Raw genomic sequence first — 15,419 nt, forward strand, 5'->3', positions numbered from 1 at the left:
GCCTGCTTTAACGAGCTCAAGCATTTAAAGCAACAGAAGGCAAATATGCAACACGCTTACAATAAACAAAACAATATTGTGTGGTGTGGGTGCTAATATACTGCGGTTATCATTATAGTTATTGTTCTTGGTGTGAACAGACTGTAAGAGCTTGACATTAGTGTAGTAGCAGACATTTTGACATTCACTGTGATTCATCACGCATTCATCCGCTGATTATAACAGTGTCATGTTGTATTACGGCAATGCTTGCAGTGTGGAAAGCAGTATTGATTAGAATAGTTTTGCTGTGTTGCATATCGTGGGTTTGCGTGTGTTCAGCTGAAGGTTCACGCCGCCGTAAACTGCTGCTAATCATTTGACATGCCAGACGCCGTTGTGCAGAAAGAAATGCAAGACAAACGCAGATTGTGCAAAAGCCGTGTGGATGGAGAACAGGATGATGATGAGAGAGAGAGAAAGAGAGATCAGGAAAGGAATGAAAGATGAGAAGAAAGGCCAGAGTGATGAAAAGAGCTGAAAAACGACTGAGGCAGATCAGATGAATAATGAAGCTCTAATCAAAGCCCTGCTCTCTCTCTCTCTCTCTCTCTCTCTCTCGTTAAAGAGTTATGTACTGTTATATACTGTAATTTCTCAGTTTTTTTTTAAGTTGACGCCATACATCATTTCATTCAATATTCATCTATCTATCTATATATATATATATATATATATATACATATATTTATTTATATATATAATAATATTTTCTATGTGAATCAATCTTAAATTGTAATTTATTCCTGTGATCAAAGCATCATTACTCCAGTCTGCAGTGTCACATGATCCTTCAGAAATAATATGCTGATTTGCTGCTCAAGAAACTTTTCTGATTATGTTGAGAACAGTTGTGCTGGCCAGTATTTTTGAACCATGATTTTTTGAACAGAATAAATGTTCAAATGTTCAAAAGAACAGCATTTATTTGAAACTGAAATCTTTTGTAACATTATAATTGACACAAGACAGTTCCTTAATGAGATCATCCACCAGGAAATTACATCGTTTTGGAGGGAAAATGACAATACAAAGACCCTAAGTATTAGTAAACCAAACAAACACCTTTCTGTGAAATGTTTTGCTCGGAAAGTGTGTTAGCGTTGTGTCACTTTACAATAAATGACAGGTGGTTTTATGTTCTGTTGTTTAATCTAATTCTATTCATATATTTGTAAGTGTGGAGTGGAGTGTCCGGACAGTTTTTGGGGCCCCTGCAGCTCACTGGGGCTCCTGGTTGGAGTAATATGACGCTCCCATGGTGACGGCCAACATAACACGAGCTGCTGATGCTTCACAGTGAGAAACACTCTGGTGTGTGTGTGTGCGTGAGAAGTTGCGACAGAAGGAAATGAGGAATGAGACCACAGACCCCCTAAAACCAGGCAGTGGGGTGGTCTGTCTGGAATCTCTCTTACACACACACATACACACACAATCTCTGACTGCACTCTTAGACAAACTTTTGCAATTAAGTATGTTAGTAATGAAATCTTGAATCAGAGTGGAAGACAGTGGGAAATACACACACACACACACACACAAACACTCACCTTTAATTTCCTTGCTTTAAAGCTGAAGTGTGTAATTTTGTACCATATAAGCTTAACCAACACTCCTCCCATCCATGATTGGTCAGTCAAACAGTTAGCCACGCCCCCAAACTCACACTATTGGTTGAGTCAGTGTTGCTGTGACGGGCTGGTCGTGAAATCTAAAACAAACAGATCAATGACGTGTTACACTTTTTTGTTTATTAACACATTTAATCATTAATTTACATGAAACGCTTATGAATGTTCACACTCACTCCGTTAAGAACCAAAAAGGCTTTTACAGAAAAGTAGATGCATGTACACACTTACTTTAAAAAGTTTGTTAAAAAGTGTATAAAGACCTTTTGACCCTATTTTGCTGAGATGACATATTTGGGTCAGTATTCAGTGGTTATTCAGATTATTTCAATGCAAACACACACTCTCGAGTTGATGTGTTTCTCTCAGACATCAGTTCTCACTAATACTGCGCTGTGTGTTCAAAATTTCACACTTTCTTATTTAGTTTGGCCTTCACACGCCATTCAGCAGGCGAGAGCCAGATAAATTCAATCTGGTGACCTGCACAGCGGGTTCATGTATTCACAGCGCAAGATGAGAAAATCAAAAAAACCTTCCACAATTCTCTGATGTGAGCTGTGATTTTTTACGAGCCGACTTATGCAAACACTTTACATTGAATTTATTTCACAAAGTATCAGACTAGAATCTAACATTTGCAACATGTATGTGACTCTAAGAGATGAAAAATGAAAATTCAGTCATTTACTCACCCTCATGTCATTTTTTCTATAATGAATGAATAAATAAATGAATAAATAAAATTTAGTCTTGGATATTAAGATGTCTTGTTTTCTGAAGAAAAAAAAATTGATTTGATTTGTTACTTTATACACTGTAAAAAGTGATAAGTTGACTTAACTTAAAAAAATTGAGGAAACCCGTTGCCTTAAAATTATTAAGTACATAATAATTTTTTAAAAAAGTTAAGTGAACTTGACAATTCAATTAACTTATTTTTTTAATGATCATTTACTTAAAAATTTTAAGGCAACGGGTTTCCTCAATTTTTTTAAGTTAAGTCAACTTATCACTTTTTACAGTGTATGTGTAGCCCTTGTCACAATATTCAAAGCTTCAGAGCATCTTTACAGAAAACGGTTATTTTAATGTTACAATGAGTAAGTGAGTTTATACTGAAATCAATTATATCACTTTGCTTCTCAAGTAAATGTATTTTTATTTAAGATTGTTCAGATAATTGAACTGAATTACTGAGTAAGAAAATCATTTTTCAGTGTATAAATAAAGTAAAAAATGATTTGACTTAACAGATACAGTCATTTTGGGTCACAAAAATCTGAAAAAATACATTCTGCATTTAACAGGCTATTGAAAGCATTTAACCAATGTGAGAAATTCAGAAGAATTTCAGGATCACTCACACACACACACACACACTGTAGGGGACTGAAAGGATTGTTCTGCCAGAGATGAGAGTGGAAGACTTTGCCCACGCCAGCAATGTCAGCCAGAATATCACAGAGAGAGAGAGAGCAATAGACAGACTGTATGAAAAGAGAACGAGGATGTGCATGTCAAAAGAGGAGAGCGAGCAATTAGTGTGTGTGTGTGTGTGTGTGTGTGTGTGTGTGTCTGTGTATGTGTGTGTGATGAATGCGTCTTTGTCTGGCTCACGTGGCGGGGCAGATTCGCTTGACCCGCGCGACCCCTGACCCTCAGCGACAGGGCAACACTTGACCGCAGGAGACAATGCAGAAGAGCTGCGTTTAGCAGATGGAGAGATAAAGAGAAAGAGATGAATTATCATATCAATTACACCCAACATCATATCGCTGCCGCCTCGCTGTCAATCAGAACTGAGCCGAAATACATCAGTTAATCAACAGAGAAATCAATTGCATGATCACAAGCACTGTATACTGTAGTTAGGCTGTCAAAGATTTACTGTCTTTCATTACAATGACCTTCTGACAGGGGAAATAATAACGTCACTCAGATTACTTTCATTTTTATACTTCTGTCTTAAATACTGTTCAAAATTCATTCATATTTTTATTCTGCAAGGACGCATTAAATTGATCAAAAGTGACAGTGAAGACGTTTATAATGATATTAAAGATCTCTATTTCAAATAAATGTTGTTCTGTTGAACTTTCTATTTATCACAGAATGCTGAAAAAATAAAAATCAAATTCAACATTGATAATAATCAGAAATGTTTCAGTAAATCAGCATATTAGAATGATTTCTGAAGGATTATGTGACACTGAAGACTGAAGTAATGATGCTGAAAATTCAGCTTTGATCACAGGAATAAATTACATTTTACAATATATTCACATTGAAAATGTCTTTTTTAAATTGTAATAATATTTCACATTTTTCTGTTTCACTGTTTTGATCAAATAAATCCAGCCTTGGTGAGCAGAAAAAGCTTCTTTGAAAAACATTAAAAAATACTGACTCCAAATGCTGTCCTCATAATAAAGATGCATTATAAAAGCAATAAACCGTGAAAGGCTATGCATTACAGTGATTTTACCACGGTTATAGTTGTTTGTGTTGCTAGGTGTTCAGTGCCTGAATCTCCTTAAAACATGGTAAAATCACTGTAGTACACAATCCAAGTACGCAGTAATATGATAAAAACACCAGTGTTCATTTATTAATCATAAATATTGATCATTGAATTATTTTTTATTATATTTTTTAAATGATTATAATAATTTTAAATGATTTTTACGTATAATTTTTTTACAAATTTGACTGTAGAATGCAGTGATTAACCAATCAGCATCAAGTATCCAAGAGAGGCGAATAATAATAACAGCACAGAACTGTTTAACTTATAGGTGGTAACCCACAGGATTATTTCTCTCTGTCAGACGAATGACAGTTTACACATTCACACCATCAGACACAAACATACAGAAACTGAGGACGTTTATATGACCAGAATTGATCCTGAAGAAATACAATAACGTCTGGCAGCTGAAAAAGAGAGATGATAATAGTGAGCACATAAAGGAATGCTGTGGGTGAGCGGACGGAGAAATGAAATATCTGCTCATGTAAACGCTCCTTTCTACGTCTGTCCATCTGTCTGTCTGTTCCAGCGGTGACGGCGTCAGTCCTCAGCCTGTTTGTGTCTCATATTCTCAATAGTCTATTGTGGTGAGAGACAGACGCACGTCCTTGGTGCTCGGGCTCCAGCGCTGCTGGGTGGGAGAGACAGGGAGGAGGTTCTGGCTCCAGTCAGCCTTCATTCACAATCACACACACACACACACACACACACACCCTTAACAATCCGGGCCACTCAAGTATGCAGACAGATCCGAATGCCGCTTATCCAATCAGATTTCAGAGCAGGAAATGTTTGTTTTATGAAGAATGTTTTAGAACACAGACTGCATCCCACAATGCAATGCGATCAAATCAACCTCTTGTGTGAGGCATGAGCTAGAAGTATTTCTGACTGAAATCCAAAACATTCAGTGAAAATGATAATAGCATACAACAATGAACATTTCAAAAAAGTTGCTTGCAACATTGTTACCACGTCATCATCATTATGCACATTTAGTGGTTTCATTTCATAATCTCAAATTTAAATACTTGAGTTTTAAATAAAAATGAATACAAAAGAAAATAATCCTAAAATAAAATATTTTAAATTAATCTATAAAAACTTCAACAACAAGTATTATTATTTTAATCTAAAATATTAATAATAAAATAAAATGTTTAGTAATACCTAATATTTTATTAATATAAAAATTATAAACAAAATAATTTATTTTAATATAATAATAATAACAAAATGTATTTCAATATATTTTAAATAAAATAATTTAATTATAATATAATTTAATAATAAAATAATAATAAAAATTTGAAGTTTTAAAGTTATACTGAAGTTATATTTTGTTATTATTTTTATTTTGATTTATTAATATTTGTATTAGGAATGTTTATTTTTTATTTATTTTAATTTTTTTTTTTAAGTATTTAAATCTAAGATAATAATTTAAATCCACTTGCTGATTTAAACAACAAAAATGTGGCAAACTACTGTTTTGTTTGGTAAATTTTAATTTTTACATGCTGACAACCTTTTCACATACAAAGTAGTAGAAAAATAGTCAGTGTACAGTATATATTGTGCACTGCACTACATTCCAAACACTGGCTGTGAATCGGTGATGAACGGCATTTTGAAAGGGTGAAAAATACTTTAAGACAGTTTAAGTTAAAGTGATGTTGAAGGCTGATGCTGTTTCCTCATCTCAGTCTGTCAGACAGAACACACACACACACACACACTGAGTGGGAAATGCGAACAGCGGCATGCTGACAGCGCTCACCGTCACACTGTTTCTAGGAGACAGGAAGCTGTTATTCACAGCATGTCAAATCATGCGGTTGCGCTCCCGCCCGCATCATATTCACGGCATGAGTGTGTGTGTGAAGGAGCCAGACAGAAATGATGAAATGCTCTTTGTCATTCGAGATTTTTTCCACTCATTATCATATCATCTATAATTGAGAGTTTAATTTAAAAAGTTAAAAAGATGAGAAACTATAAAAAAAAAATAAAAAAAAAAGAATACAATGGTTCACTACACTAGAGTTTGACTTGCATGTGTAAAAGGAACAACTCTGGCATTGTTCACTCACCCGCACTGTCTTTGTTTTCTGGAAATGTTTAGCAGGATGTTCACGCAGCCCTTTTCCATGCAATAGTGACCAGCATCTGCTAAACTCCTAGACGAACAGAAAACACCATAAACTTCAGATCTGAAGAAAAGAATTGGGCTAAACAGTATTTAACAAAATACTTATTTCACTACAAAAAGAGAACACATAAAAAAAACATACAGGGACTTCTAACCAAGCAAAAAAATAAAATAAAATAAAAATATTCTATGAAAAATCAAAACGAAAATTTGCCTCAGCAACTAAATTAAACAAGTTTAAGTTAAAGTAATAAATGTATTAAACTTAAAACTGAAATAAACAAAAGCACATAAGAAAATTACTAAACCATAAATTAAAATATAAATTGAAAAAAAAAAAAACTAATATATATATATATATATATATATATATAAGTCTTTGGTTCTTTTAATTGTGATGATTTTGGCTCACATTTAACAAAAACCCACCAATTCACTCTCAACAAATTAGAATATAGTGACATGCCAATCAGCTAATCAACTCAAAACACCTGCAAAGGTTTCCTGAGCCTTCAAAATGGTCTCTCAGTTTGGTTCACTAGGCTACACAATCATGAGGAAGACTGCTGATCTGACAGTTGTCCAGAAGACAATCATTGACACCCTTCACAAGGAGAGTAAGCCACAAACATTCATTGCCAAAGAAGCTGGCTGTTCACAGAGTGCTGTATCCAAGCATGTTAACAGAAAGTTGAGTGGAAGGAAAAAGTGTGGAAGAAAAAGATGCACAACCAACGGAGAGAACCGCAGCCTTATGAGGATTGTCAAACAAAATCGATTCAAGAATTTGGGTGAACTTCACAAGGAATGGACTGAGGCTGGGGTCAAGGCATCAAGAGCCACCACACACAGACGTGTCAAGAAATTTGGCTACAGTTGTCGTATTCCTCTTGTTAAGCCACTCCTGAACCACAGACAACATCAGAGGCATCTTACCTGGGCTAAGGAGAAGAAGAACTGGACTGTTGCCCAGTGGTCCAAAGTCCTCTTTTCAGATGAGAGCAAGTTTTGTATTTCATTTGGAAACCAAGGTCCTAGAGTCTGGAGGAAGGGTGGAGAAGCTCATAGCCCAAGTTGCTTGAAGTCCAGTGTTAAGTTTCCACAGTCTGTGATGATCTGGGGTGCAACGTCATCTGCTGGTGTTGGTCCATTGTGTTTTTTGAAAACTAAAGTCACTGCACCCGTTTACCAAGAAATTTTGGAGCACTTCATGCTTCCTTCTGCTGACCAGCTTTTTGAAGATGCTGATTTCATTTTCCAGCAGGATTTGGCACCTGTCCACACTGCCAAAAGCACCAAAAGTTGGTTAAATGACCATGGTGTTGGTGTGCTTGACTGGCCAGCAAACTCTCCTGACCTGAACCTGTCAAGAGGAAAATGAGAAACAAGAGACCAAAAAATGCAGATGAGCTGAAGGCCACTGTCAAAGAAACCTGGGCTTCCATACCACCTCAGCAGTGCCACAAACTGATCACCTCCATGCCACGCCGAATTGAGGCAGTAATTAAAGCAAAAGGAGCCACTACCAAGTATTGAGTACATATACAGTAAATGAACATACTTTCCAGAAGGCCAACAATTCACTAAAAAAATTTTTTATCGGTCTTATGAAGTATTCTAATTTGTTGAAATAGTGAATTGGTGGGTTTTTGTTAAATGTGAGCCAAAATCATCACAATTAAAAGAACCAAAGACTTAAACTACTTCAGTCTGTGGGCTTTAAATTTATTTAATACACGAGTTTCACAATTTGAGTTGAATTACTGAAATAAATAAACTTTTCCACGACATTCTAATTTATTGAGATGCACCTGTATATACTGTATATCTAAAATAATTCAAAATATTAATAAATATAATACCATTAATTAAATAAATAATACTAAAAGAACATTGATCCATCCATCCATGAATGTATAGATAGAGTATTTTGTCATTTTCACAGTCTCTCTCTGCAGATTCCTGTCTCTTTTTGTCTCCTGAAGAATGTGTGAGACAGACAAGAATATATTTTAACAGTCTGTTAGTGAGAAACACAGTCTGTTAGTGAGGTGTGAAAACACCCCCCACCCAGTGAATTCTCAACAGCAGTAGCATCTGAGTGAAACATGTTTATTTATTCAGGACTATTCTCAATTAAAGTCAAAATAAAGAATAAATAATGTGTGCAAATCTGACCTGTACGGAGCTAGGGCGTCGATATGCAATTGCTAGATGTTTTCTTATCGTTTGTGCGTTGCCAGGGCATTTCAGTTGCTAGGGTGCTCTGTATGGTTTCCATGATCTCCATCGTGTTGCTATGCAGTTGCTACGTGTTTTCTAATGGTGTTGTGCATTGCAAGGGCATTGCAATGTAGTTGCTAGGGTGTCACACACACACACACACACACACACACACGGTATCCAGGGCATTGCCATGCAGTTAGGTGTTTTCTTATGGTTCTGTGTGTTGACAGGGCGTTGCTATGCAATTGCTAGGGTGTTCTGTGTGATTTCTAGGCCATTGCTATGCAGTTGCTAGGCATTTTCTGTTTTATCAAAATTTTGCTTCTGGAGTAAATGTATCTTCATTAAAGAATTTTGAAATATTTGTATTGGAAAACATGAGAAAATAATGAACATGAAAATCAGTGTGCATCACAGTTTTTTAAAACTGTTTTATGGTCCAGCAGGTGAAAATGGTGCGTCTCATAATCGATGCACACACTGAACATTCACTAACACTAAACATGAGCAACAGTAAACATGATTCTTGACTTAGCAAACATCTCTAATTACTGTCGTCTGGTAGCAAATCTCGCTTATGATTTGTAAGCTAATAATGTCACTTATTTTGCACTAAATCCTGATAAAATCCACCATCAAAGACTCAAAACTAGGACAGAAACCACAGTGACGGCGGAGGCAAATAATCCTGCCGTTCACACAAACACACACCTGTGTGTGCAATTACTGACGGCCGGCCAAATCAAACCTGCTCGCGAACAACGGGGTTCGTTGTAGAGCAGATCACGTGACTGCGGTGTTGGGTTCAAACTTTCATGTGGAGCTGCTTTAAACATGCGCGCAAACACACACGTTCACTCATCAAGACTCATGCCACCTCGCAAATCAATGAGCTGTGTGTGTGTGTAGCTGGAGATGTTTTGAGAACCTCCTGACCGGCATGAAAACTCAAGCGCTCGGCTGAAGGGACACGGCTGCCAGCACAGAACTCGAAGAAACATTCTGGGTTACTTTCAACTTCAATTAAATTCTAGTGCAGGGTTCCTCAATAGGCGGACCGCTGGCAAATGTTTGGCCCATATTTCCAATAATGTGTTATAAAAATTCAAAGCAGCATCAGAAAGCGATTAACTTACATATACACCGGACGCGAGCGGTTCGGCGCGACGCAACAAAATACAATAGAACTTATTATAATCAGTGATGCCGTCTACACTGGATGCGGCGCGGCGCGACACGACAAATCCCTGACAGTAAACTGCTAACTGGTTCCATTTATAATGTACTGACACAAGGTTCAAATGATTTGCAATGCAGTGTAGATACTATGTGACAGCAAAAACATGGCAAGTGTGAAGTAAAGAAAAGTGGACAGGAAAATATATGATTCAAATGTGAATGGACTGAAATGCTAAATGCTGAATGGTCGCTGTCACGGGTAGTTAGGACAAAAATTACATGGAAAAGATACTTTTCATCGCGTCGCGTCACGTCTGGTTGTGACACACACACACAGTGTTACAGTTTGATCCCCAAAAATCTAAGTGTAAAAATATTAATGCTGACAGATCTAATGATTGAATTTGCAATTAGGGAAAGTGGAGAGAAGAGATCCAGTCTGGAGGTGAGCTGGGACAGTTGTTCATAATTGTTTGAATAAAACAGACTACTGGGGAAAAAATCTGAACATTTATTAATTGTGACCATCTTGTGACTATTTTAACAAAAGCAACAATAATATGATAATTGTAATAATAATAATTATATATATATATATATATATATATATATATATATATATATATATATATATACATATAGAGAGAGAGAGAGTCTGGGAATGTGTCGTCACAGCGGCAATGCATTCTGGGAATTTAGGTCATGGGAGCTACAGCGGAGACTGAGTGGTAGTGAATGTAGACTTTTTATATTATTTAATGTTTATATTATTCTACTTAAGATCGCGTTGCAGTGGTTAAGGCTTACTGTATCATAAATTGTCATATCCCTTTGCACGGCCGGTGTGAAAAACGTGCTTTCTCCGCGTTAGAAAGCCGAAAAAGCAGAGATTTTACCTGCAGACATTGATGATAAGGGCTATGGCAATTGATCATTCCAACGCGATCTAAGTTGAATCATAAACATTAAATATGTCTACATTCACTACGGAACTCAGATGAAAATTAAACCAAAACATGGTAAACATCTAAAATAAAATGTGGCTTTATAATTCATCTCTGCAGATTTAATATAGCCTATTATAGATACAGTGATTTGCATTAAACTGTAAGCCCTCACACCACTAATAGAAGGAAATCATATATGGAAATGTTATTTGCGGCAGCTCGTTAATACCCGGCCACTTTTTGTACAGATTAAGTTTAGTTCATTCACTTAATGGTTCGCATCGTTGTTCGGCATCGCTAGTAGGTGTCTTCAACTTGGTTCGGTCAAGTCAATGTGTTTATTTGCATAGCATCCACAATACACATCGTTTCAAAGCAGCTTCAAGTTCTGTTACCTCTATAATGGCTTAACTCTTAACACTGAGCAGTTTTACCGGGCAATATAACCATGATCCACTGTTTGAGATCTAGCTGTAGTGTATTCTCCCCTTACAAAATTAGCCATGGTTTTGCTACTCTAACCATAGTTTATCCATGGTATTTAATACGATTGTGGTTATAGGAATGGTAATACATACACCAAAAACACGGTCGCTACACGTTTAGTAAAACCATGGTTAATTGTCGTAAGTGTTTTAGCAGTTATATCAGTACCACTGTAGTGAAGGAGACTGATTAGTAATGAATATTTGCAGCCTCTCAGACAATCAACAGAGCGATTTTTTTTATTTAAAGAGATTTACATATTAGTCCGTTTTATTCTAAGCGTATTTAAGATGTTTTTCCAAAAATATGAATGTAAAACGGTCGGCTTTTTCTGTGGTGATTTGCATTTGTTTACGCTGTGTGCTCCTGAGCGTGACCTAAAACATGGCGGAATCCGACGCGGTCAGTGGCCCTTGGCTTGGTATTGTTGGCCCTCGGCGAAAACTAATTGAGGAACCCTGTTCTAGTGTAACAGAGGCAAAAGCTGTGCAGGTAATCACTCCCCTGATCTCAAGAGGTGCACTAGCGACTGACAAAATAGACATTGTTGCTGGGTTTAGGCTACGTTCACACTAGTGCACTTTCATTTTAAGACGCATAACTTTTGCGATGGTTACGCCTGTCGTTTACAGTACTCCAGTGTTTTTGGCCCTCAAAAACGGAGACTTTCGAAAACGCTGCAGACCCCGTTTTAGTTTGAAAACTCTGGGGTTGCATTTCAGTGTAGACGGACCAAAACTGACACTTTTACTACTTTTACGAATCGAAATCAAATTGCACTGCATCTTAATAGGGGTGAATCGTCTCACATCATATCGCATCAGTAGCTGCTTATGTCTCTATAATGTATCAAATCGTTGGCTTTGCATCGAGATGTGCATCGCATCGGCCTCAGTTATGGAGATGCCGCTACAAGGTGTACATTTAATCAGTTCCTGCATTCCCTGGGAATCGAATCCTTGACCTAGTGCCTAGTGAGCTATAGGAATTTTAAATGTTCAACAGAAAACACACCTCAGGTTGAAGTTGGAGAGACGAGATGAGAACGACATGTTGCTGCTGCTGTCGCTGTCGAGCGTAGCAGGGGTCAAACCTTCAGCCTGTCACCGGAGTTCACGTCGCATAGCAACAGGGGCACACTCCCAGGATAGTTTCGCGGTGACAGTTGCTAGACAGGAGCAGGAGCTTAGCAACAAAGACATCAGGTGCTACTGCCTGCTGCTCATGAGCTGACACCTAAACCACATGCCGACACACACCGGGGGGGGGGAGTGAGTGAGTGAGTGCGTGCGTGTGTGTGTGTGTGTGTGAGAGAGAGAGAGAGACTAACACAACACTGCAGAGACAAACATAATAACATAATCTCCTACAGAGACATACAGAATGATGGACAGACAGACAGACGGAGAGACAACCAGACAGAGAGACAGATAGATAGATAGACAGACAGACAGAGAGACAAATAGACAGACAGACAGACAGACAGACAGACGGACAGATAGACAGACAGACAGACAGACAGACGGAAAGACAACCAGACAGACAGACGGACAGATAGATAGACGGATAGATAGACGGACAGACAGAACTACAAAACAACAGATATATTTTTACAGATCAGTGTATGTTTGTATTTTATGGAAAACAGCTGCCTGAACATTTCCTTTTTCTAAAGAAAACAGAAAGTCAAATTTGAAACAACATGAGGGTAAGTAATTTAGATTTTTTGGGTGAACTACAAACATTTTTCTCAGTGTTTCTCTATCCAGATATCAGAGCACTCAGATTAACCCCTACAGCAAACGCTGTCACACAAGTCTTCCCTCTGCAGGCTGAAGAAAGAAGCCTCTTTGAGTTCATCGCTGCTGAAAAACGCTTCAGCGCCTCCTCTGCGCTCCGAGCGGACGGCCTGTTGGTGTTGGCAGGCAGGGCAGGGAGGATTTGGAAGCGGATCAGGCTTGGCTGGAAATGAAGAGAGGTTTGGGTTTTCAACAAGAAGCCATAGCGGAGACAGGGGGGTGGGGGCGAAGGGCTCAAAAGAGAAGATGAAAGCGGGAAAAACGGAGCAGAAGAGAGAGGGATTGAACAAGAGAGAGAGAGAATTCCAGGCTCCAACAGCAATACGTTATGTGGCAGAAAAACACAACCATTAAACAGTTCATTCAGGAAGTGAACAGGTCATGACATCATTTCCTCGCTGGCAGGGGCAGGATGTGGGCCGATGGTTGTACAGCTCCTCCAGAGAGAGAGAAATAAAAAACGACAAATGGCTATAAAACAGAACATATCTGAGTTGCATATTTGAAGTATTAAAAGAAAAGTTCACCCAAAAATGAAAATTCGCTGAAAATGTGCTCACCCTCAGGCCATCCAAGATGTAGATGAGTTTGTTTCTTCATCAGATTTGGAGAAATGTAGCATTACATCAGTTGCTCATCAATGGATCCTCTGCAGTGAATGGGTGCCGTCAGAATGAGAGTCCAAACAGCTGATAGAAACATCACAATAATCCACACCACTCCAGTCCATCAGTTAACGTCTTGAGAAGACGAAAGCTGCGTGTTTGTAAGAAACAAATCCATCACTAAGACATTTTCTATTCAAACCATCACTTTTAGCCAAAATCCCAAGTCCATAATCCATAATAACGCTTCCTCCAGTAAAAAAGTCATCTGGTCTGAATCAGGAGGGAAATCTGCACAGATCAAGCACCGTTTACAAGCCAAAACAGTCCAAAACTGCTCTAAACATATATGTGTGGATTTTAATGTGAGAAACAACAGGAGATGGACTTTTCACTGGAGGAAGTGTTATTATGGAGAGAGGACTCGCTTTTTAGCTGGAAGCAACAGTTTGAAGTTAAAACAACTTGATGGATTTGTTTCTTACGAACACAAAGCTTTTTGCTTCACAAGACATTAATTGATGGACTGGAGTGGTGTAGATTACTTGTGGATTATTGTGATGTTTTATCAGCTGTTTGGACTCTCATTCTGACGGCACCCATTCACTGCAGAGGATCCATTGATGAGCAAGTGATGGAATGCTACATTTCTCCAAATCTGATGAAGAAACAAACTCATCTACATTTTGGACAGCACAATTTCACCCATTTTTGGGTGAACTATTCCGTCAAGAATCTGGTCTCATGCACTGGCCGTCACTCACTCACACACACATTCTCTCTGCAGGTAGCTGATCTCTGTCCTCCTGCACAGCTGTCAGATCGCTGCGCTTGAATCTGTGTGGCAGCTGCAGCAAGCATCCAGCTGTGTGTGTGTGTGTGTGTGTGTGAAGCCAAATGCTCCTTTGTCATCTACAAACAATAGAAACAATCGGGCGACACACTCACCCCGGACATGGCAATTAATCACACAAACAGAGTGGAGGGTGCTATGGAGATGATGATGATGATGATGAAGGGGGTGTAGAAGAAAACAAAAGGGATGCTAGATGTTAATAAAGACATTGAGACAGCACATTACAGTCAATATCTGCTTCTGATAGTATTTATGAATATTTTGAATGAGCTTTTATTTGTATATTTTCAGTTTTCATTCTAATTTTATTTTTAGTAATTTTTTATGAGCTTTTGTATTAGTATTTTCGCTAGTTTTTATCAGTAATTGCATGAATGTGATGTTCAAGAGGAGTCTGGATGGTGTACTATTTCTAGTGGATTTTCAAAGTGTGCATTCATGCGTTTTGAGGTAACATTACCCACAGTCAGTTACACACAACCAGGTTTGATGAACTTAAATGCTAAGTCATCTCAAAATGTTCAGAAAAGAGTATTACGGAAAAAGAACTTTCTTTTAAACACGTATTCTTTTAATACTTTATATAATTGGAAATGTTTGAATAATATGGACAGTAAACCTAGATGAATCATAATTGAATATATATAGAATAAAGAATTTAATTATATCACCAATAAAAAACTGACAATATTAGAATCCTAAGCTAAAAATTGTTTTATTATTATTATTATTCTAAAAGATTTATTTATTTATTTATTTAAATTTTGGGCTATTTTTTATTTTTATTTATTAAGGAACCCATACACCCCCAAAAATGCAATGATCATAAAATATAGATAAATTTGTTAGTTGGGATAGGAAACGCAGGCCCAACAAAACAACACAAAAAAGCAGTGTTGTTATTGTTAACTAAAAACTTAAATCATTAACGAAACCAAGAAATCATTTTAAGCTGCAGAAAAC

This window comes from Onychostoma macrolepis, chromosome 21, assembly GCF_012432095.1.
Source record: "Onychostoma macrolepis isolate SWU-2019 chromosome 21, ASM1243209v1, whole genome shotgun sequence".
NCBI lineage: Eukaryota > Metazoa > Chordata > Actinopteri > Cypriniformes > Cyprinidae > Onychostoma > Onychostoma macrolepis.